The sequence below is a fragment of the Trachypithecus francoisi genome, unplaced genomic scaffold (genome assembly GCF_009764315.1).
Source record: "Trachypithecus francoisi isolate TF-2019V2 unplaced genomic scaffold, Tfra_2.0 Lachesis_group9, whole genome shotgun sequence".
NCBI lineage: Eukaryota > Metazoa > Chordata > Mammalia > Primates > Cercopithecidae > Trachypithecus > Trachypithecus francoisi.
The window spans coordinates 62,588,603-62,610,633 of record NW_022681474.1 but is presented as its reverse complement, the minus strand read 5'-3'; the positions used below and the strand labels follow the sequence as shown (position 1 = coordinate 62,610,633).

The window sequence follows — 22,031 nt, the reverse complement described above, 5'->3', positions numbered from 1 at the left end:
ATAAAAAATCTGAGGAAGTAGATAATCCATGTTTAAATAAAAGACATCAGTAGACAAGTATGTGCATCTTAGTTATGAAGATAGTACTCTGCAACGGGGTCTAAGTGGTGTTTCTTACCTTGTAATTGCAATCCGAGGACTTGGGTGGAGTTCTAGAATCTAGGACTGTCCTTGGGCTCTGCTTAATTTATCAGCGACACCTCAAGCCTCACAAAGAGAAGGCTGTGTTTCTGGTTGCTGTGGACTGATTGGCAGCAAGTTGTCATCTCTCTGATCTTGATTTATTTTTTAGGAGGGGGCCCACATGGGAATCTTATTAGGCTGAGCTTTTTTATGTGTGTGGGAGACCCTTCTCTTCTTTCCTTTTTAAATTCTGAACAATAAGCCATTCAAGGTTATCTCATTATCAAACCTGCACTGCCCTGGAAGTTAAGGAAGGTGGAAGAGGAGACATAGCAAAGTAAGGGCCTTGGTCTGAATTTGGCTGGCAGATATTTAGCTGGCCCTAAAGAACGATGCTTAAAATAATTTGAGACAATGTTTAAAAACCAGTGATCTCCTATGAAAACCTGGATTTGAGGTGTCTCTTTAAATAAAAATATCAGAAAATCTGGCTGCGCTGAGCCAAAATTCTCAGTGGTAAGAATAATCAGGGGCTGACTGGTCTCTGTGCATTTTAGACCAGCTACACATTCTCTCCCTTAGCCTCCTGGCACCTTATGCATTGGAGTTTGCAACCCTTTTTGAGGAGGAAATAATAAAAGCCACTAAACCACATCTCCACTAAAATTCATGTATTATATTATTCACTCACAAGTATTTATTGAACCCAACTCTATGCTAGGGTCAATTTTATTTTACTTTTAATTTTTATTTCAATAGTTTTTGGGGTACAGGTGGTTTTCGGTTATGTGAATAAGTTCTTTGGTGCTGATTTCTGAGATTTGGGTGTACCCATCACCCAAACAGTGTACACTGTGCCCAATATGTAGCCTTTTATCTTTCAGCCTCCTCCCATCTTTCCGCCTGATTCCCCAAAGTTCATTATATCATTCTTATGCCATTGCATCTTCATAGCTTAGCTCCTACTTATAAGTGAGAACATACAATATTTGGTTTTCCATTCCTGAGTTACTTTACTTAGAATAATGGCTTCCAGCTCCATCCAAGTTGCTGCAAAATACATTATTTCCTTCCTTTTAATGGCTGAGCAGTATTCCATGGTGTATATATACTACAGTTTCCTTATCCATTTGGTTGATGGGCACTTAGATTGGTTCCATATCTTTGCAATTGTGAATTGTGCTGCAATAAACATGCATGTGTATTTATCTTTTCCATATAATGACTTCTTTTTTTTTTTTTTTGAGTAGATACCCAGTAGGATTGCTGGATCTATTAGTAGTTCTACTTTTAGTTCTTCAAGGAATCTCCATACTGTTTTCTATAATGGTTATACCAGTTTACATTCCTGCCTGTCATGTAAAAGTGTTCACCAGGGTCAGTTTTAATATGAACCTGTTCATGACATTGAACACTCATTGATCGAACATTTCCTATGGTAGCACTATTCTAGGCACTGAGGGTGTAGAGGTAGACAAAGCAAAGGAGATCTCTGCTTTCGTGGAACTCATACTTCTCCATGCAGCTCATCAGTGCACTTCAAGTCTCTCACCCTCTGTCTGCTTGCCTCATTTCCTACCACTTCCTTCAAGGTTTTGAGGCTTTTGTGGCATGAACCATTCATAAATGGCTTAGTCCAAGCCTGCAGAGCTTGTGAATGGCAGAGCCAGGCTCAGACTTAGCCTGCCTGATTCCTGTGCTCATAGTCTGTGCTCTCACCACTGCGTCTGCCAGAGATTGATAAGATACCTGCATTTCTGTCATTCGAGGCTGTAGAGAAATATTTTCAGTGGTTTGTTGACAAAATTTCCTCTTTTGACAGCAAGGCTGGCTGAGTAATGGTCCTCCAGAGATGTCAACATTCTACTCCCTGGAAACTGTGAATATGTTACTTTATGTGGCAGAGGCACTTTGTAGATGGGATTCATTTTAGAGTGTTGAGTTGGGGAGACGATTCTGGATTACCTGGGTAGGCCCATATAGTCACAGGGGCTCTTATAAGAGAGGGACAGGAGGTCATATGGGAAAGAAGACTCTGCCCTATTGGCTTTACAGATGAAGAAAAGCAGGCAAGAGCTGAAAGATGCAGGTGGTCACTAGGAACTGGAAAAGGAAAGGAGAGAAATACTCTCATGGAAACTCCAAAAGGAACCCAGCCTTGCAGATCCATTTTAGACTTTTTTTTGAGATGGGGTGTCACTCTGTTGCCAAGGCTAGAGTGCACTTGTATGATCATAGCTCACTGCAGCCTCAAACTCCTGACCTCAGATGATTCTCCCATCCCGCCCGCCTCAGCCTCTCGAGTAGCTGGGACATCAGTGTATGCCACCACATCAGGCTAATTTTTCTTTTTGTTTTAATTTTGCAGAGATGAGGTCTCACCATTTTGTCCAGGCTGGTCTCCAAAGGCCTCCAGTGATCTTCCTGCTGTGGCCTCCCAAAGTACTGGGATTACATGCATGAGCCACCATGCCAGGCCTCCATTTTAGACTTCTGACCTTCAGAACCAGAAGAGAGTATATCTGTGTCGCTTAACGTCACTAGGTTGGGGGTAATTTATTACAGCAGCAATAGGAAACTGATCAGTGTAGCAGAAAGGTTTCCTCATCTGCAGAATGTGAGCTTTGGACCAGTTTATTCACAAGGCCTTTCTGATCTGTGTTCTAGGCTCACTGGGTTGGGGTCTTCAGCAGCAGATAGGATCAATCAAGGCCGACAGTACTGACTGGGCATGTTTGGAGCTTCTGAAGCTCCAGGTCCCTAGGATCATAGGCATTCACCTAGTGAACAGATGGTTTTGGTGATCAGTCAAAAATGCAACCAGCATTTTACTGGCAGGCTCTTAAAAGCACATGACTCATTCAGAAATACAACATTTGGTCGATGGATATGTCAGACTTTCAGGTAAATTTAATCAATGAACAACTACTCTTTTATTTTCCCCCAAACCAGGATTTCCTATTACATTTCATTCCATTAGCCTTGATATAAAGTGGCAGTTGATAGCAAGCCATATCGACAGGCCCTCCTGGGTATAATGTAGTAGTTACCTTAAATCACTTATTCACCACATGATTCATGGCACACAGAGGAACAGGTCATCATCGAGTCTTTAAATATAAAGCTAAAATAACAGAACACTCAAAATCTTTAATATCTGTGATTTAATCCACCTTAATTAATTAGAAGGCATGTGATGGCCTCTTTGCATCTTTAGTCATAACCAACCGAGTATTTGTTCTTACTATGATAAAGGGTAACAGGCAGGTGCTTCCAGCGGGTGGGGGTGGAGGGGGTGACAGTGCCTGATTTTGGAAGACCAGTCCCCTGTGGGCTTCACAGTGAGAATTCACTCCCACTTGGCACAGCTGTCTTCCTTTGGTGCAAGGGATGCTGCAAATCATTTTAGATCAACAAACATTTCTTGATCAACTACTAAATGTAGAAAGGCTGGACATTAGGGGTATAAAGCTGAATAGGGGTAGATCTACACCCCAAAGAAAGGAATTCAGTATAGCAAAGAGATATCTGCACTCCCATGTTTACTGCAGGACTATTCACAATAGCCAAGATTTGGAAATAACCTAAGTGTCCATCAACAGACAAAGGATAAAGAAAATGTGATACATACACACAGTGGAATATTATTTAGCCATAAAAAGAAGGAAATCTTGTCATTTGCAACAACACGGATGGAACTGAAGGACATTATGTTAAGTGAAATAAGCCAGGCAGAGAAAGACCAGCTTCATATATTCTGACTTATTTGTGGGAGCTAAAAATTAAAGCAATTGAACTCATGGAAATGGAGAGTAGAAGGATGGTTACCAGAGGCTGGGAAGGGTGGTGGAGAACTGGGAGTGGAAGTGGGGGTGGTTAATGGATACAAAAAATAGAATGAAGAAGATTTACTATTTGATAGCACCATAAGTTGATTATAGTCAATAATCACTTAATTATACATTTTAATATAACTGAAATAATTTAATTGTACATTTTAAAATAACCAGGCATGGTGGCTTATGCCTGTAATTCCAGCACTTTGGGAGGCTGAGGTGGGTGGATCACCTGAGGTCAAAAAACAAAAAACAAAAAAATTAGCCTAGTGTAGTGGCGGGCACCTGCAATCCCAGCTACTCAGGAGGCTGAGGCAGGAAAATCGCTTGAACCCAGAAGGTGGAGGTTGCAGTGAGCCAAGATCGTGCCACTGTACTCCATCATGGGTGACAGAGTGAGACTGTGTCTCAACAATAAATAAATAAATAAATGAAATAAAAACTAAAAGAGTGTAATTGGAATGTTTGTAATACAAAGAAATGATAAATGCTTGAGGTGATGGATACTCCATTTACCCTGATGTGATTATTATACATTCAATGCCTGTGTCAAAATATCTCATGTAGCTCACAAATATACACACCTATTATGTACCCACAAATATATATTTAAAAAATTGGTAAATAGATGAACGAGACTCAGACCCTGCCCTGGAGGATCCTCAATCTCAAAAGGGAGAATAGAAGTTATGATTCTGGTAATATTTCTCAAGTTTTTGCATTATTTTCTCACTGATGAGTTATTTTGGTTTGGAAATATGGCTGATGAGAAAGCTAATAGTGACTTAGGAAGGAGGCTTCTAGGAGTTCTCTGTGCACAGCAAGGTCACGAAACAGATTTTGGGATTGGAGAAGGAAGCTGACCTGCGGTTGTTTTCTGATTGCTGGCAGAAGGATTGTAAAGTTAGCAGAACCTAGTCACTTGAGTCTAGGAGAATGGTTCCTGGTGGCCTTTGCATGGTATCGTATTACTATTGGGTACCATGTAGCTCATGGGCAACATGCAGTTGGAGAATCTGAGAAGGAATTAAATGAGAACAGTAGAAAATCCAACTATAAATGAAAACCTGAGGTAGGCACACTTTGAGAGTGAAATGCAAACATGTCACAAGGGAAAACAAGGCAGACCTCTGTCAGCAACGGAGCAAAGGAGATGCTTGAAATTCCCCAGGTTTTGCTTTTCTGAAGCACATGAGGATGGAGCAATCTGACCTAACCTCATTCCTATATGTAAAGAGTACATGAACTCTTTGGGCATGTCACATGAGCAATCTTCCCATGAAGTGAATGCCCAGTATTAATGAGAACACTGAGATATGAAACAGCTCAGTCCTTCATTGACCTCCTTTTCTTGCCAGGTGATATGGTTTGGGTGTGTCCCCACCCAAATCTCATCTTGAATTGTAGATCCCAGAATTCCCATGTGTTGTGAGAGGGACCCAGTGGGAGATCATTGGATAATGGAGGTGGTTTCCCCATGCTGTTCTCATGGTAGTGAATAAGTCTCATGAGATCTGATGGCTTTATAAGGAGAAACCCCTTTCGCTTGGTAAGATGTGCCATTCATCTTCTGCCATGACTGTGAGGCCTCCTCAGCCATGTGAAACTGTGAGTCCATTGAACCTCTTTTCCTTTATAAATTACTCAGTCTCTGGTATGTCTTTATCAGCACCCTGAAAATGAACTACTACACCAGGGCTTGTTAGAGTCACAGACCAGTGGCCCACCTGTAACCTGCAATAGCGTTTTGCGTGTAAGGCATAGTACTTGGCACTATGGGGTTGATGAGGTTAAGAGGCCGGCTCTGCTCTGGAGGAGTCTGCAACCTATTTGGAGTTGTGGGGGGCTGCCCATCCCTGGAAAGATGATCATACATTTTGAAACCAAAATACCCATTAAAGTTTACAAACTATCAGGCCTGTAAGAGTTGAGTTGAGGACACAGGGCTCAGGAAGGCCTTCGTGGAAGAAGTCGCCATTGGGCTGGATTTTGAAAGCACAAACCAGATAACTAGGAGATAACTTGGGCTGATAACGGGAGAATTCTGAGTGCTTTTTTCTGCATGTGCTTTGCATATTATTGTTTACTGGTACATAGCACAGTGTTGCAAAACAAGCCCAGAATCAATCTTTTACCCCTAAAACCATAAATAGTTGTGCTATGCATGTCTTTGTCTATGACTTTTTTTTTTTTTAAGATACATAATCTTGAAGTAAGATAGGCCAGAATTCAAACCACAAATCCCAGCTCTGCTATTTCCTACCACTGCGGACAGGGCAGTAAATGTCCCTGAGCCTCAGATTCTCCATTTATAAAATAGGGTAATACTGATTTCAATATCTTGTTAAATTACATTTAGCCTAATGCTGCCTCTTTACATATTTTAAGTCTGGCCTCAAGGTTTCTCTGTACATAGTGAACTGTAACCTAACTGGATGTGTAAACATTCTGTAACCTATTCACGTTTTGGTTTTGGTCAATCAAACATAGGCAACTGTTCAAACTATGTCCAAATAAGGCAACTGTCAAGTTGTAACCAATCTGGCTGATTCTGTACCTCACTTACATTTTCTGTACTTCACTTTCCTTTTTCTATACATAAATCTTCCACCACATGGCTGCTTTGGAGCCTCTCTGAGCCCACTCTGGTTTGGAGTTGCCTGGTTCATGAATTGATTTTGCTCAATTAAACTCTTGTTATTTAATTTGTCTAAGGTTTTTCTGTTAACAATGTTTTTATAAAGATTAAAATGAAAAAATACATAAGGTGCCTAACTCAGTCTGAAAATTATAGTCTGTTTAGGGTAATGATTAAGTAGCTATAACAAAGACTCCCAAAGCTACAGCATTTAAGAAATAGAGGGCCGGACGTGGTGGCTCACGCCTGTAATCCCAGTACTTTGGGAGGCCGAAGGAGGTGGATCACCTGAGGTCAGGAGATTGAGACTAGCCTGGCCAACATGGTGAAACCCTGTCTCTACTAAAAATACAAAAATTAGTGGGGCATAATGGCTCATGCCTGTAATCGCAGCTACTTGGGAGGCTAAGGCAGAAGAATCGCTTGAACCTGGGAGGCGGAGGTTGTAGTGAGCTGAGATCGTGCCATTGAACTCCAGACTGGGCAAGAAGAGCGAAACTCCATCTCAAAACAAACAAACCAAAAAAAAATAGAGATGTTCATTTTTGTCTCATGTTAATAGCTCTTAACAATGATTTGAGTTGGTGGGGTATCTCACTTTATTAAGTTTATCAGGGACCCATGATCCTTTCACCTTGTTCTTCTGTTGTTTCCTACAGAAGAGGTATACAAATGATGGCTCCCAGATTGTTTTTGCAAATAAAGTTTTAAAGTTTTATTGGCACCCAGTCACACTCATTTGTTAACATGCTGTCTGCAGTTGCTTTAACAGGTAGAGCTGAGTAGTTGCAACAAAAACCAAATGGACCCCAAAGCCAAAAGTATTTACTATCTGTAACTTTTATTTTATTTTTATTTTTCATTTTTTTGAGACAGGGTCTTGCTCTGTTGTTCAGGCTGGAGTGCAGTGTCATGATGTCGGCTCACTGCAACTTCTGCCTCCCAGGTTCAAGCGATTCTCCCACCTCAGCCTCCCAGGTAGCTGGGACTACAGGTACGTGTCACCACATCTGGCTAATTGTTGTATTTTTAGTAGAGACGGGGTTTCACCATGTTGGCCAGGCTGGTCTCAAACACCCAACCACAGGTGATCCACCCATCTCGGCCTCCCAAAGTGCTGGGATTACAGGCGTGAGCCACCATGCCCGGCCACTATCTGCATCTTTAGTAAAGAGTTTGCTGGCCAAGGCTTTGTTATGGGTTTGTCCATGTTTCAGTTTACTAGGAAGAAGGGCAACAATTTTCTTTCAGGGTGGAAGTTGCATACATGACATCAGCTCACCATTCATCATTGGTCAGAACTTAGTCACATGGTCATACCAGCTGCGAGGTAGCCAGGATATGCAGTGTAGCCTTGGGCAGTGATAAGCCCAGCTCTAATCATATCACTTGGAAGATGGGAAGAATTAATTCTGGTACAAACCAACAGTGTCTGTCACATTTGTCCTCAGTATGAGCTCCCTTTCCCTTTTCCAAGTGTCGGACTACCCCAGAAATCCAGTTCTCGTTCCTTCACTGCAGTGCCCCCTGGTTTCTGCTCCTGGCTTTCTTGAGTGTCTCTGTTGTTGCTTCTTATCTTTAATGTCATCCAGTTCTCATCTAATCTTAGCAAGTCCGGTTGACCTTTTAAAAAAACAGCCCTATGATTTATGACAGGGTTTCTCAACTCTGGTGCTAGACATGAAATTCTTTGTTTTAGGAGCTGTCTTGGGCAATGTAGAATGTTGAGTTGCATCCCTGCCTTTGGCCCAGTGGATTCCGGTAGCAACCCCCTGTTGTGATGACCCAAAACGCCTCCAGACATGACCAAATGTCCCTGGGGGGGCAAAACTGCCTGCAGTTGAGAATCGCTGACTTACAGGTGGATGGGATCTCTACCTTTTGTCCCACCATGTTTTTAATGGTCACCAACATTTTGGTTCAAAGAGAATTTCTATAAATGATAGACCTCTCTTGGTTTTATAAAGCAATACTATTTGACTAAATTTAACTGCTTAGGTATTGAGTCTGTATTTCTAGATGTGAAGCTTTTAAACTCTGAGGAGCTCTAGGTAATTATTTCACCCAAATAATCCTATGAACACTGGAATCTATTCTAAAATATCAGATCTAGGTTATGGATCAGGGGAGACTTTGAGGCAGAGAGAAGAGAAGCTGTTTAATTTAGGAGGCAAAAAGTAGGGGCAGGAGGAAGGGAAGCTCACTGAGAAATAGTGAAAAAAAGGACTTACTGGAATCTTGTATTCATAGGCAAGAAAATGCCTATTCATTTTACAGTGTGCTACATGATATTCCAGACCTCGAACTTTAGGATGCATTAAAATCACTTGGACCTCTTGTTCAACTGTGTTTAACCCACCTCCAGAGATTCTAGTTCAGTCGATCTGGTGGCAGGAGTTGGGGGAGGGGATGGGCAGAAATGTACATTTAAAAAAATTATCCCAGGAAATTCTGATGCCATGGATCCAATTTTAAAAAATACTGTCTTAGACTAACTTTTCAGAAATGTTTAAAAATGTTTCTATGTTCATTTAAGCAATAGCTGTCAATTGTGAGTGAGGAATCATGCCAGCATGAGTAGTTTATTTTGTCACTCAGCCCAGGTTCTAATTCATGGCATCTATGCCAAGTGAGGAACAAAGTGGGACTTTGTTAATTGCCTGCCAATACCTTCTTTCCCAGCCCAGAATTCTCCAGAAGCTGGATTGCACCATGTGCTTTAGGCTGGAGTTAATGTTTGACCTTTCATTTCCTCCTCTCTGGATTTCTGCCTATTTTATCTCTTGTCCTTCTCTCCAAAATAAATGAGAGGCAGGGCCCTGCTACTACCAGGCAAAGTCTATTGGTTACACCCTCCAGTGACCTAGGAAAGGGAGCAGGGCAGAGAGGGACCATTTTGGGTTGTAAACATAAAAATTAGAACCAAAGGCAACAAGTCTCAAGTAGTTAATGAGGAACCCTTAAATGATGAAAAAAAGAGTTTTTGAAAGTTAAATAAGTGACTCTAATGAATTCACTTTAGCATGTGATGTCTAATCTCATTCTTGCCTGGTATCAATGACCAGCGCCCACCAGTCAAGGCTCCTTTGCCCATGGTGAGGGCAGTCGCTTGGGCCGAGTATGGGCCAGCCAGACCCCTTGACACGAGAGAGGAGAGGCCTGGCCTCCTGTCCCGAGGCAGAAACCAGTCCTGTTCTTCCTCTTGCATAGGCAGTTGGAATCCAGAGGGCACAAGAGAAGATAAAAGTCATGCTTTGCAAGGGAACTGATCTTTAACACAGCAACCCCGGCTGATGAGGCTTAGGTTTTCACAATGAAGATCTGCTTACTCCTCAGGGTTGGTACAAGCAAGAGAGTAGAAAAAGAATCTAAAATGTGGACAGGGCTGGGCGTGGTAGCTCACACCTGTAATCTAGCACTTTGGGAGGCTGAATCAGGCAGATCAATTGAGTCCAGCAGTTCAAGACCAGCCTGGCCAACATAGTGAAACCCAGTCTCTACAAAAAATACAACAATTAGCCAGGCGTGGTGGCAGATGCCTGTAATCCCAATTACTTGGGAGGCTCAGGCACGAGAATTGCCTGAACCAAGGAGGTGGAGGTCGCAGTGGGCCAAGATCACACCACTGCACTCCAGCCTGGGCAACAGAGTGAGACCCTGTCTCAAAAATAAACAAAATAAAAGGAAATGTGAACAGGAGTTGGCTCCTATAGAGACCAAGTCTGAAATCAGATGCAGGGGAATAAGAAGCTGACCTTCAACTCTTTCTCCTTGCTTTTACTCCTTTTCTCCCTTTCTCCTTCTTTTTCCTTCCTTCCTCCATCTCTTCTGTTTTTTTTCCTTTTAAAGACCAAAGACACATTTTTCATATAGACCAACCTTAAGACAAGCTCAAGGAAGTAGCATTGTTCACACCTCTCCTTTTCTTCTTGTTCTGATGTGACCCCAATCTAGCTTGGATTCAGTGCTATCCCCTCATTTTGATACTCACACACTGTTTCTCTATCCTCTCTCCCTTCCTTCTTCCTTCCTTCCTTCCTTCCTCCCTCCCTCCCTCCCTCCCTCCCTCTTTCCCTCCTCTCTCTCTTTCTGTCTTTCTTTCTCTCACCTTCTTTCTCTTCATCTCTCTCTTTCTTTCTTGATAGGATCTCGCTATGGTGCCCAGGCTGGTCTTGAACCCCTGGCCTCAAGTGATCCTCCTGCTTCAGCCTCCCAAAGCATTGGGATTACAGGCATAAGTCATCATGCCTGGCTCTTACACACTCTGATAACAGAAACTGTTACTGAGCTGAGCACATACTAGGAGCCTTATAAAAGCAGAGTCAGTCAAATGCATACAATACAGGCTGTCTCAAGTTGAAGTAGCTGTTGTCCAAGAGGATTACTCAATGCTAAATTTCTTCTGTCCTATGCATACTTTCTCTCTTGCTCCCACTTGCTTTGATCAGCCACCCATCCTCAGAGATGTCTGTCTACCTGACCTGCCTGGTTCTGGCATTTTTACGAAGTTGTTATATTCTGATGGTGATCATGGCCCTGGTTCTAACTCTGCCTCGCCCTCCCCATAATGAACCAGCTTTTCCCTCCCACTCTGCCCTCATAGCCTCTGGATTTGCATTGCTTTGCTCATCTCTGGGCTGCGAGTTGATTTGGTCTTCCCTGGCTACAGGGTTGATACAGAGGTGCTCAGTCTGTCCTTAAGACCAGTGATGGTGTGTTAGTTTCCTATGACTGCCATAACAAAGTGCCACAAACTGAGCAGCTTCAACAACAGACACTCATTGTCTGAAAGTTCTGGAGGCTCCAAGTCCAAGATCAAGGTGTTGCAGGATTGTGGGCTGTGAGGAAGAATCTATTCCCTGCTAATTTCTTGGCTTCTGGCACTTTGCTGGCAATCTTTGGGATTCCTTGTCTTATAGAAGCATCACCCCAGTCTCTGCCCTCATGTTCACATGGCCTTCTCCCTGGGTGCATGTCTGTGTCCAAATTTCCGCTTTTGATAAGGACACCAATCATATGGGATTAGGGGCACATCCTACTCATGTGTGATTTTATCTTAACTAATTACGTCTGCAATAACCTTATTTCCAAATAAGGTCACATTCCAAGGTACTGGGGTTAAGACCTCCACATCTTCTTGGGGGACCCTTAAGAGATGGTGACTTTTCTGTCGCCATCCTTCACATCTGTCACTTGCATCTATTAAGCTCTTTCCTGGGGCTGAGACTAGAGTGAAACAAATGAGAACTCATGGGGAACAATAAATTTAAGGGGACATAAAGTAGCTCAGCAGTCAAGATAAATTATATTTTAAATGAAATGGGTTTTAAAAAAATATATTGTGCCTTTATTTGGTCAGTTTTTTAGTGTTTTTAATTTTTTTTTTAATTTTTATTTTTGAAGCAGAGCCTCACTTTGTTGCTCAGGCTGGAGTGGAGTGGTACAATCATGGCTCAGTGCAGCCTTCATTTGCCGAACTCAAGGGATCCTCCAGAGCCTCAGTGTCCGGAGTAGCTGGGACTACAGGCATACATATGCCTGGCTAATTTATATATATATATTTGCATAGACGGGGTCTCTCTGTGTTGCAGGCTTCGATCAATTCACCCATCTTGGCTTCACAAAGTGTTGGGATGACAGGCATGAGTCACTGCACCCAGCTGTGAAATGTTTTTAAATGTAAAAGTCAATGGAAAAAAATCCATGATGAACAAAATATTAACATCATAAGGAAAGGCAGGATCTGCTCCCACGCTTGCACAGTGGAGCCTCTCTCATCTCATCCTGTTTTTGCCTGCCCCAACGACTGAGCAAGCCAAGGCCCACCCGGCCCCCTGTAGCTGGGGCCCTTGCCCCTTGTTACCCTTGACTATAGTTTCCTTAACTTTAGAACACAACCAAAGATGCTTTGTTGGATTTTGGAATTCGGAAGGCTTGTTTAACACTAGGTTTGAACCTTATTAATTTCCTACTTCAGTGATTCTCTGCCAAGTCCTTTATACTCCTCTCAAGCTCTGTGTTTGATTGGAATACTTTCATTCCTTGAACTTAGACACTTCCTGGAGGGGGATCTTGCTGCTTAGTTTGATGTCATACAGCCCTGTCAACATTCCTTCATCTTTGCTGTGCTTTTTTTTTTTTTTTTTAAATACTAAATGAAGGTGCACTTAGGTACAGAACTCTCTCTCTGGGCAGTGCTCCTTCCCTGGCCTCCTGTAGGGTTGAATCAGAATGCTCTCGGTGTTCACTTCTAGGGTCAGAACACATCTGGAGCAGGATTATGAAGTAGCATTTCCCCTGCAATCTGTCAAACTTGCCAACAACTAGAGAAATTACCCTGATTCCTGAGAGAGAGATTACCAGGAAGCCTTTTTCAGGAGCAGACGGGGTTATTTTGCCAGTGTAGCAGAAAAAGGGTAAATAGCAGGTGTAAACCAAAAATAAAATTGTAAGCCTCCAGAATGACTAAATGGATCTCCCTCTTGGCCAAGGGCATTCCAAAGTAAACCTGAAAAACTAGTTCAAGCTGTGATGGGAAGAGAGACTTGGGCAGACCTCCTTATGCCCTCCTACCTTTGGAATTCAGGCTCAACTGACCAGTGTTAACATTAAAACAGATCTTAGGACTGACAAAGCAGACTCTTTTTAGTGGTAAGACACCAAATTCCAACCTGACTCTAGTATAGCATCACAGTACAGATGGCAGGCCCTGAAAGACACTGAAGTATTTTACCCCACAATAGATTTCTTTGACATCTTTTTAAATGGCCCTGAAAAGCTGTCTTTTGTGAGGAAATCTACATTCTGTAGAGAATCCTCTTCCCTTTCTAGGTCTTTACCTCATCTGGGAGATATCTGACTAAGGGTTTGGCACGTTTTTAGGTTTGATAAGAGACATTTGTTCTCTATTCTCTCTACAGCCTGGAGGCTTCATTTGCATAATGAAATCCTTGGTCTCCACAACCCCTTATCTTAACCTAGAAGACGTTCCTTTCTGTTGATTCCAGGTCTTTGGATAGTAACTTAACTCTTTCAACTGATTGGCAATCAAAAAAATTTTGAATCCACTATGACCTGGAAGTCGTGCCCCACCCTCCTAGCCTGCCCCACAACTGCTTCCAGACCCAAACAATGTACACCTTACAAGGATTAATTGATGTCTGCCTGCAACTTCTTCTGTCTCTCTAAAATGTATAAAATTAAGCAGTAACCCAACCACCTTGGGCACATGTTCTCAGGACCTCTCGGGGCTGTGTCACGGGCCTTGGTCACTCATATCTGACTCAGAATAAACCTTCTTAAATATGTCACAGAGTTTAACTCTTTCCATCGACACAGGTGAGTTTGTGTTGCTCAATGCTTGTCATGTGTTACAGTAAGAACGAGATGATCCATTTACAGAATTTTGCCTTTTCTGTAGCCAGGTAGGCAGGAGAAGAGACTTGACATGTAGGCCATCCATTCCATCTCTTCCCAACTCTTCCAGCCTCCTCTGGGATCCTGTTTTTCCTGCCATCACCCAGCTGAACCCAGACTTCATTCTTTTATAACACATCCCCACACACAAATTTATGCACCTACACCAAATTCACTTGCCAGCAATATTCAATAGCTGTGAATATTTCTGTAGGCTCTTTAATTCTTTTGTGAACTGCAAATAATGACCAGCCTAGTCTCCATGGTTATATTGAGGGGGAAGAGATTCTCTGTAGTGGATTTCTTTTATTAATGAATATTCTATTTTTTCCATTCACTGATACCCTACATTTTATAGCTTCTAGGAAAATGATACTTGGTACAGTACTTTGACCCTAAATGTGTCCATGTGCAGGAAATAGCACAGTAATTGACACCCAGTTAGTGTTTAGTTAATTGTAGTTCTAAATTATGTGTCTAACAAAGACAATTTGGAAATCACTTTGCTTAAGAATAAGGAAGTTTTGCAGGGCAAGTATAATAGTCTGTTCTCACGCTACTAATAAAGACATACCAGAGACTGTGTAATTTATAAAGAAAAGAGGTTTAATGAACTCATGGCTCCATATGGCTGGGGAGGCCTCATAATCATGGCAGAAGATGAAGGAAGAGTAAAGGGACTTCTTACATGGCACCAGGGAAGAGAGCTTGTGCAGGAGAACTGCTGTTTATAAAACCATCAGATCTCCTGAGACTTCACTCACTATCATGAGAATAGCATGAGGGTAACCACCCCCATGATTAAATTACCTCCCACTGGGTCCCTGCCACGACATGTGGGGATTATGAGAACTACAATTCAAGATGAGATTTGGGTGAGGACACAGCCAAACCATATTAGCAAACATTTGAGCAAATGCGCTATCAATATTAAGAAGACTCGCATCTAGGAGGCAGCACAGAGCTAATGCAAGAGCATTAGACCTGGAATCAGGATTGCTAAGAGATCCTTGCACATCTGCTACTGGGCGACTAGTTAACAAGTAACTTAACTTCCCTGAGTCTCGGTTTCCTCATGTGTAAAACCAAAAAGAGTGGCAGAAACACTAGCAGAGAGCCCTTCCAGCTATAAGTCCGTGACACTTTGATGGCTCTTGTTCCTGGATGAAGGGACACCACTGAGAGAAATTGCTTCCTCCATAAGTCAACAAATTGGAATTAAAGTGCCTGTGATTCCCTCAGTAAAGGTCGGTGCTGCCAACGATCACAATTCTCATGAACTCAATAAATTGTGCAATATTCTGGAAACAGCTGCCTCTCAGGGGTGATGTTTAAGTCATCCAATTGGGAAAACAGAGCACACAAAATAATCGTAAAATGGTTTCAGGGAGACATAGACTGACAGAAATAGAATCTCTGCTCTTTCTGGAATCGAACGCTGCTGTTACACCACAATTTCTGCGAGTTGGACCTAAGAGGAATGTCTTTACTTTTCAGGACTTTTTGTTCCTTAAAGAGCCAGGGAAATATGAAAGCAATCGATTTCTTCAGAATTTCGAAAGAAAGATATTGCTGTTTGCAAGACAAAGAAAAAAATTAAATGGAGATGGCAGCCTGTGCGTGCTGTTCCCTTCAGCAACGAGCAACTGTGACCCAATTTGCAAGCCCTTGCAGGTTTGCAGGGTAGACCCTGGCACTGTCTCTTCCCATTAGTTTCTCTGGCAGCAGGACTGGCTGCGAGAAATTGGCTCAGTAGTATATCAGTAGTTATATTACACAGCAGCAGTGGAAAATTATTAAACTAACAGAGAGACAAATGGCTTGGGAGAGAATAAAGTTAGCAAGTCTGGAAACCCCCATTACAGTACATCGTGTTGAGTTTCTTCTCCCTAGATTAAGACCCTGGTTCCTAAATGAGAATACAAATTGTGGCTAAACTTACTTTACTTATCCCTCTTCTTTCAAATTTGTTTCTTATTTTTCTTTGGCCAGTTGGAGATCATACAACATTGTCCCATCTTAGGCCATTTCTTTCCTCTTTGGCCTTGGACCATCTCTTCCTCTGTGCTGTCACTGGAGACATACAGTCACACACATTCAATCTCGTGTGTTCCTCATACACACACAAACACTCATGTGGATACCCTGATACTCACTCTGCACACATATGCTCATATGCAAACACACCCTGTCTCACACACACTCATGGATGTGCACACACACACTTTTGCACAATTTTTTTTTTTTTTTGAGATGGAGTCTTCCTCTGTTGCCCAGGCTGGAGTGCAGTGGCGTGATCTCAGTTCACTGCAACCTCCACCTCTCAGGTTCAAGTGATTCTCCTGTATTGGCCTCCCAAGTAACTGGGATTATAGGCTCGAGCCACCATGCCCAACTAATTTTTGTATTTTTAGTAGAGACGGAGTTTCACCATGTTGGCCAGGCTGGTCTCGAACTCCTGACCTCAAGTGATCCGCCTGCGTTGGCCACCCAAAATTCTGGGATTATAGGCATGAGCCACTGTGCCCAGTACATTTGCACACATTTTTGAGACTCCGTGTCTGGGCTCTGGTTGAAAGGCCACTCTGAATTTTTTTCCACTCTTCTTGATAGTTGGAACTATGTCTTCTCCCAAGAGTTTGGACCACTCTGCTGAGAGTTCAGCACATTTGTAAATGTAAATGTTTGATTTACTAAATGGTATGAATTTAGTGAGAAACACAAGAAGTAGTTTTTTTTTTTTTCCTCCAAATGCAACCTTACCATATGTTCTGTTGAATCTCCATTTCATTTTTCTTAATGATAGGTCCCACAGCTTCTCGGTTATAATGCAGTTGGGGACCAGGCGCAGTGGCTCATGCCTGTAGTTCCAGCTACTCAGGAGGCTGAGGTAGGAGGATTGCTTGAGCCCAGGAGTTTGAGGCTCCAGTGAGCTATGATTGCACCACTGCACTCCAACCTGGGTGACAGAGGGAGACTCTGTCAAAAAAAAAAAAAAAAAAAAAAAAGCAGCAAGGTCCAGATCAAAACTTAAATTTCTTGCCAGATTTAGTGCTCATGGCCTTCTCCAAGAGCTGCCAGGCACTGAGAGTCTTGTCTGGAGGAGAGAGGAGTGGTTGGCTTTTTAAATATTTCTTTCACTTTCTGCTTACAGCCCCTGTGTAGCTGACATGAAGCAAAGTGATTAGAGGAAAGGGACAAATGCTTTATTTAGCTGCTGCTGCTGGAGCTCTCTCTTGGCTGTTTTTTTTAGATGGAGTCTCACTTTGTCGCCCAGGCTGTAGTGCAGTGGCACAATCTCGGTTCACTGCAACCTCTGCCTCCTGGGTTGAAGCAATTCTCCTGCCTCAGCTTCCCAAGTAGCTGGGACTACAGGCACCCGCCACCATGCCCTGCTAATTATTGTATTTTTAGTAGAGATGGGGATTCGCCATGTCGGCCAGGTTGGTCTTGAACTCCTGATCTGAAGTGTTGCACTCACCTAGGCCTCTCAAAGTGCTGGGATTACAGGCGTGAGCCAGTGCCCCCGACGTCTCCTGGCCGTTGATGTCCATAGATGGAGGCATCAGAAGCCTGACTCTCCAGGTGGGTCGCAGGTGGGTGCTTTGGAGGGTGACGTGCTTGCCTCCCCATGTATAGTTTGCTGATATGGGGAGCTCATCTGGCTTGATGTTTCTGGCTGCACCCCTCAGCCCCCATGCCCCCTGGCATGCTCACAGCAAGTGTGGCTTGGGTATTGTCCTGGGAAGCCTGGTCAGAGCTTTCCCCATTCTGCAATGTCTAGGGCAGCTCTCACCTCCTGGTCATGCCATGGGGTGGGGTATAGACCTTGTTACTGCTGCCCTCTGTTCTCCATGAAGCGCAGAGGATCAGGTCTGCTGCAACAGAGGCTGTCCACCTGAAGACCGCCTACCAGTGAGTCTTCTTGCCTTCTCCCCTATTCTTCACAAATTATCCTTTGGAGCCCCCCGTACGTGGCTTTTGGGAGGGCATAGCCATGTCAGGCAGAATTGTAAGCCAGCCCCAAGATGCCTGCCCTTGATGTGGACACCTTGCACAATCCCCAAGGTTACGACTACGATGGACTCAGACCCTGCAATAGGTCCCTGACATATGGCACTGTAAACTTCAATAAAGGGACATTATGGGTTGGGCATGGTGACTCACGCCTATAATCCCAGCACTTTGGAAGGCCGAGGTGGGTGGATCACAAGGTCAAGAGATCGAGACCATCCTGGCCAACATCTCTACTAAAAATACAAAATTAGCTGGGCTTGGTGGCACACACCTATAGTCCTAGCTACTAGCCAGGCTGAGGCAGGAGAATCGCTTGGACCCAGGAGGTGGAGATTGCGGTGAGCCGAGATCACACCACTGCACTCCAGCCTGGTGAAAGAGTGATAATCCATCTCAAAAATAAAAGAAAAAAAAAAAGAAAGAAAGGGATATTATGGAGGATGGGTCTGATCTAATCAGGAAAGTGGTAAAAAGGGGCTGGGCTCTTCCTGGAAAGGGATTTGAAACATGAGAAGCATTCAACGTGGGAGCTTTGCTGGCTTTGAAGATGGAGGGGTCATGTTGTGAGGAATGTGGGTGCCCTCTAAGAGCAGCAAGGAAGTGGAAACGTCAGTCCTACAGCTGCAAGGAACTGAGTCCTGCCAACAACCACGTGAAGTTGGAAGAGGACTTGGAACATCAGACGTGAACCCAGCCAGTCAACAGCTTGGTTACAGCCTTGTGACACCCTAAACGAGAACCCAGCTACGTGGTGCCTGCACTTCTTACCTACCGAGCTGTGAGCTAGTGAATTCATGTTGTTTTAAGCCACTAAGTTGGTGGCAATTGTTAGAAAGCAATAGAAACTGAAGAATACATTGCCCCTTCACCTGCTAGTGGGGAAGAGAGAGACGAGGCCCCAGCACCTTTCATCTAAGTCAACAACTCCCAATTCCAAATAGTTTTTTGCAAATATGAACTGGGGGCAAATGGTGGATTGATTGTAGCAAGGTCAAACAGCCTTGGAGAAGTCTCTGGCTTCCATCCAAGTCAATTATCTTTAGGGGCCGTTAGTATTACTGTTTTCAACCTTGGGTTTTTGGCCACAACTCCCAGACTACAGAAGAAGTCCTGTTCAACATCCTGCTACCCATGGGAAAAGCAGTGGTCCCAATATCTTTATTCTTTTATAACCACTATGTTGAACAAGTATGGCTTTAGGGTGTAATTATTAAGCCATTTTATTTTTGTCTCCTATCGCTCCTTTGTTCTGTGGAGCTAATTAGTGTCTTGCTCCTGGATCACCATGACTTTTATGGTCACCTTCAGGGAATGAAAAAAGTCTTCTAATCAGTAATTAATGTCTCATTCAGAGGTATCGCCAAAAGTTGCCACTTCATTCAAGGTTACAGCTATACCCTTTTCCCTACCACTGTAGGTGCTGGGAGGGAGGGGAGTGGTTGACTTTGATTTTCTCCAACTTGAGCTTTGATTTGCCAGCCACATCCCCCGATACTCTGGTTTTCTATCTCTGTGAAATTAGAGTACAGAAGAGAGGACAAGGAAGGGAATGTCCCAGGCTTGTCTTTACCGAAGGTAAAACATCACCCACATAAGATATCTCTAGAGATCCCATGAGATCCCTCATGAGTCACTGTAAACCCTCAGAGCCCAGAGAGTGAGAGGCCAGCCCAAGACAGACTCAATCACGTGGAGTTTCCTTCTCTTTCCCTCCTTGTCCATTTTTCATTTATTTGGTCCCATCTGCTGGAGTGCCTCTGTGCTCCTGCCCTAAATGTTTCCAATTTCTGTCTCCTCTTCTTCCTCTAAGGGACGCCTCAGGGGTAGGTGTTTCTCAACATTCTGCCTTTGACTTTCTTCTCCTCTTTTTGATAGTCTAGCTGCTGTTTGTTGTGTTTGTTTGTTTGCTTTTGGAGATGAGGTATCCCTATGTAGCCCAGGCTAGTCTTGAACTTCTGTCCTCAAGCAATCCTCTCACCTCTACCTCCCAAGTAGCTGGGACTATAGGCGCATGCCACCATGCTTGGTTGATTTTTAATTTTTTTCTTTGTAAAGACAGGGTCTCACTACATTGCCCAGGTTGGTCTCAAACTCCTGGGCTCAAGTGATCCTCCTGCCTCAGCCTCCCTAAGTGCTGGGATTGCAGGTATGAACCACCGTGCCTGTTTGGCTGGTGTTTTTCATGTGTTCCTGGGGCTTTGACTCTTAGGTTGAGGTGGGTCATTTTGTTTTTATTTATTTATTTTTATTTTTTTGAGATGGAGTCTCTCTCTGTTGCCCAGGCTAGAGCGCAGTGGTGTGATCTTGGTTTATTCCAATCTTTGCTTTCCGGGTTCACGCGATTCTCCTGCCTCAGCCTCCCAAGTCACTGGAATTACAGGTGTGTGCCACCATGCCAGGCTAATTTTTTATTTTTAATAGGGACAGGGTTTCGCCATGTTGGTCAGGCTGCCCTTGAACTCCTGACCTCAGGTGATCCACCCTCCTTGACTTCCCAAAGTGTTGGGATTACAGGCGTGAGCCACTGCACCCAGCCAGGTGGATGATTTTAAAATCTGCATTTCCGGAACTCTCTCTCCTCTGAGCTCCAGTTCTGTGTTCCTGATTGTACATTGGAGATCTTGACCCAAAGGGTCCACAGCCTTCTAAAGTCCCACGTTTTAAAGGAAAGCTATTGCTTTCCTGCCCCCTTCCTCCTCCCTCTCAATCCTTGTTTTTCTTAACTGTCCCTCTGTTCTCCATCCACCCAGGCTGCCCAACGTCTGACTGTTCCTTCTTCCTTATTCTGTACATCGAATTCACCAAGTCCTTCCATTATGCCTTCACAATAGCTTTTTGTTTTGCTTTTTAATCTTATCAAAATTGAATTTATTAAAAATATTTTTTTTTGCTTTATTTCAATAGCTTTAGGAGTAAAGGTGGTTTTTGATTACATGAATGCATTGTATGGTGGTGGAGTCTGGGCTTTCAGTGTACCCATCACTCAAATAGTGAACATTGTGCATAATAATTTTTCATCCCTCATCCCCCCTTCCACATTTCACCCTTCTGAGTCTCCAATGCCCATTATATCACTGTATGCCCCTGTGTACCCATAGCTTAGCTCCCATGTGTAAGTGAGAACATGTGGTATTTGGTTTTCCAATCCTGAGTTGCCTCACTTAGGATGATGGCCTTCAGATCCATCCAAGTTTCTGCAAAATACATTATTTTCCTCTTTTTTTTTTTTTTCAATGACTGAGTAGTATTCCATGGCGTGCATGCGTGTGTGTGTGCGTGTGTGAGAGAGATATGGTTTGGCTGTGTCCCCACCCAAATATCATCTTGAATTGTAGCTCCCATAATTCCCACGTGCCATGGGAAGGTCCCAGTGGGAGGTAATTGAATCATGGGGGTGGGTCTTTCCCATGCTGTTCTTGTGGTTGTGAATAAGTCTCACAAGATCTGATGGTTTTATGAAGGGGAGTTCCCCTGCACATGTCTTCTTGCCTGCCACCATGCAAGATGTGACTTTGCTTGTCCTTTGCCTTCTGCCATGATTGTAAGGCCTCCCCAGCCATGTGGAACTGTGAGTCAATTAAACCTCTTTCCTTTATAAATTACCCAGTCTCAGGTATGTCTTTATTAGCAACATGAGAGCAGACTAATACAGTGTGTGTGTGTATGTGTGTGTGTGTGTAAACACCACAATTTCTTGATGCACTCATCAGTTTATGGGCACTTAGGTTGATTCCACATCTTTGCAACTGTGAATTGTGCTGCAATAGACGTTTGCATGCAGGTGTCTTTTTGTGTGTGTGTGTGTGTGTGTGTGTGTGTGTGTGTATATATATATATATATATATATACATCTTTATCTTTGAGTAGATGTCCAATAATGGGATTGCTGGATTGAATGGCAGATATACTTTTTGCTCTTTGAGAAATCTCCAGACTGTTTTCCACAGAAGTTGTACTAATTTACATTCCCACTAACATTGTATGCACTTCCCTTTTTCATC

General features: G+C 43.3%; 1 long non-coding RNA gene across 1 annotated transcript in view; it reads left to right on the top strand.

The window, feature by feature from the left end:
* Nucleotides 1-22,031, top strand: part of LOC117082296 — a 102,271-nt gene that overhangs the window by 40,664 nt on the left and 39,576 nt on the right. The window lies entirely within an intron of this gene.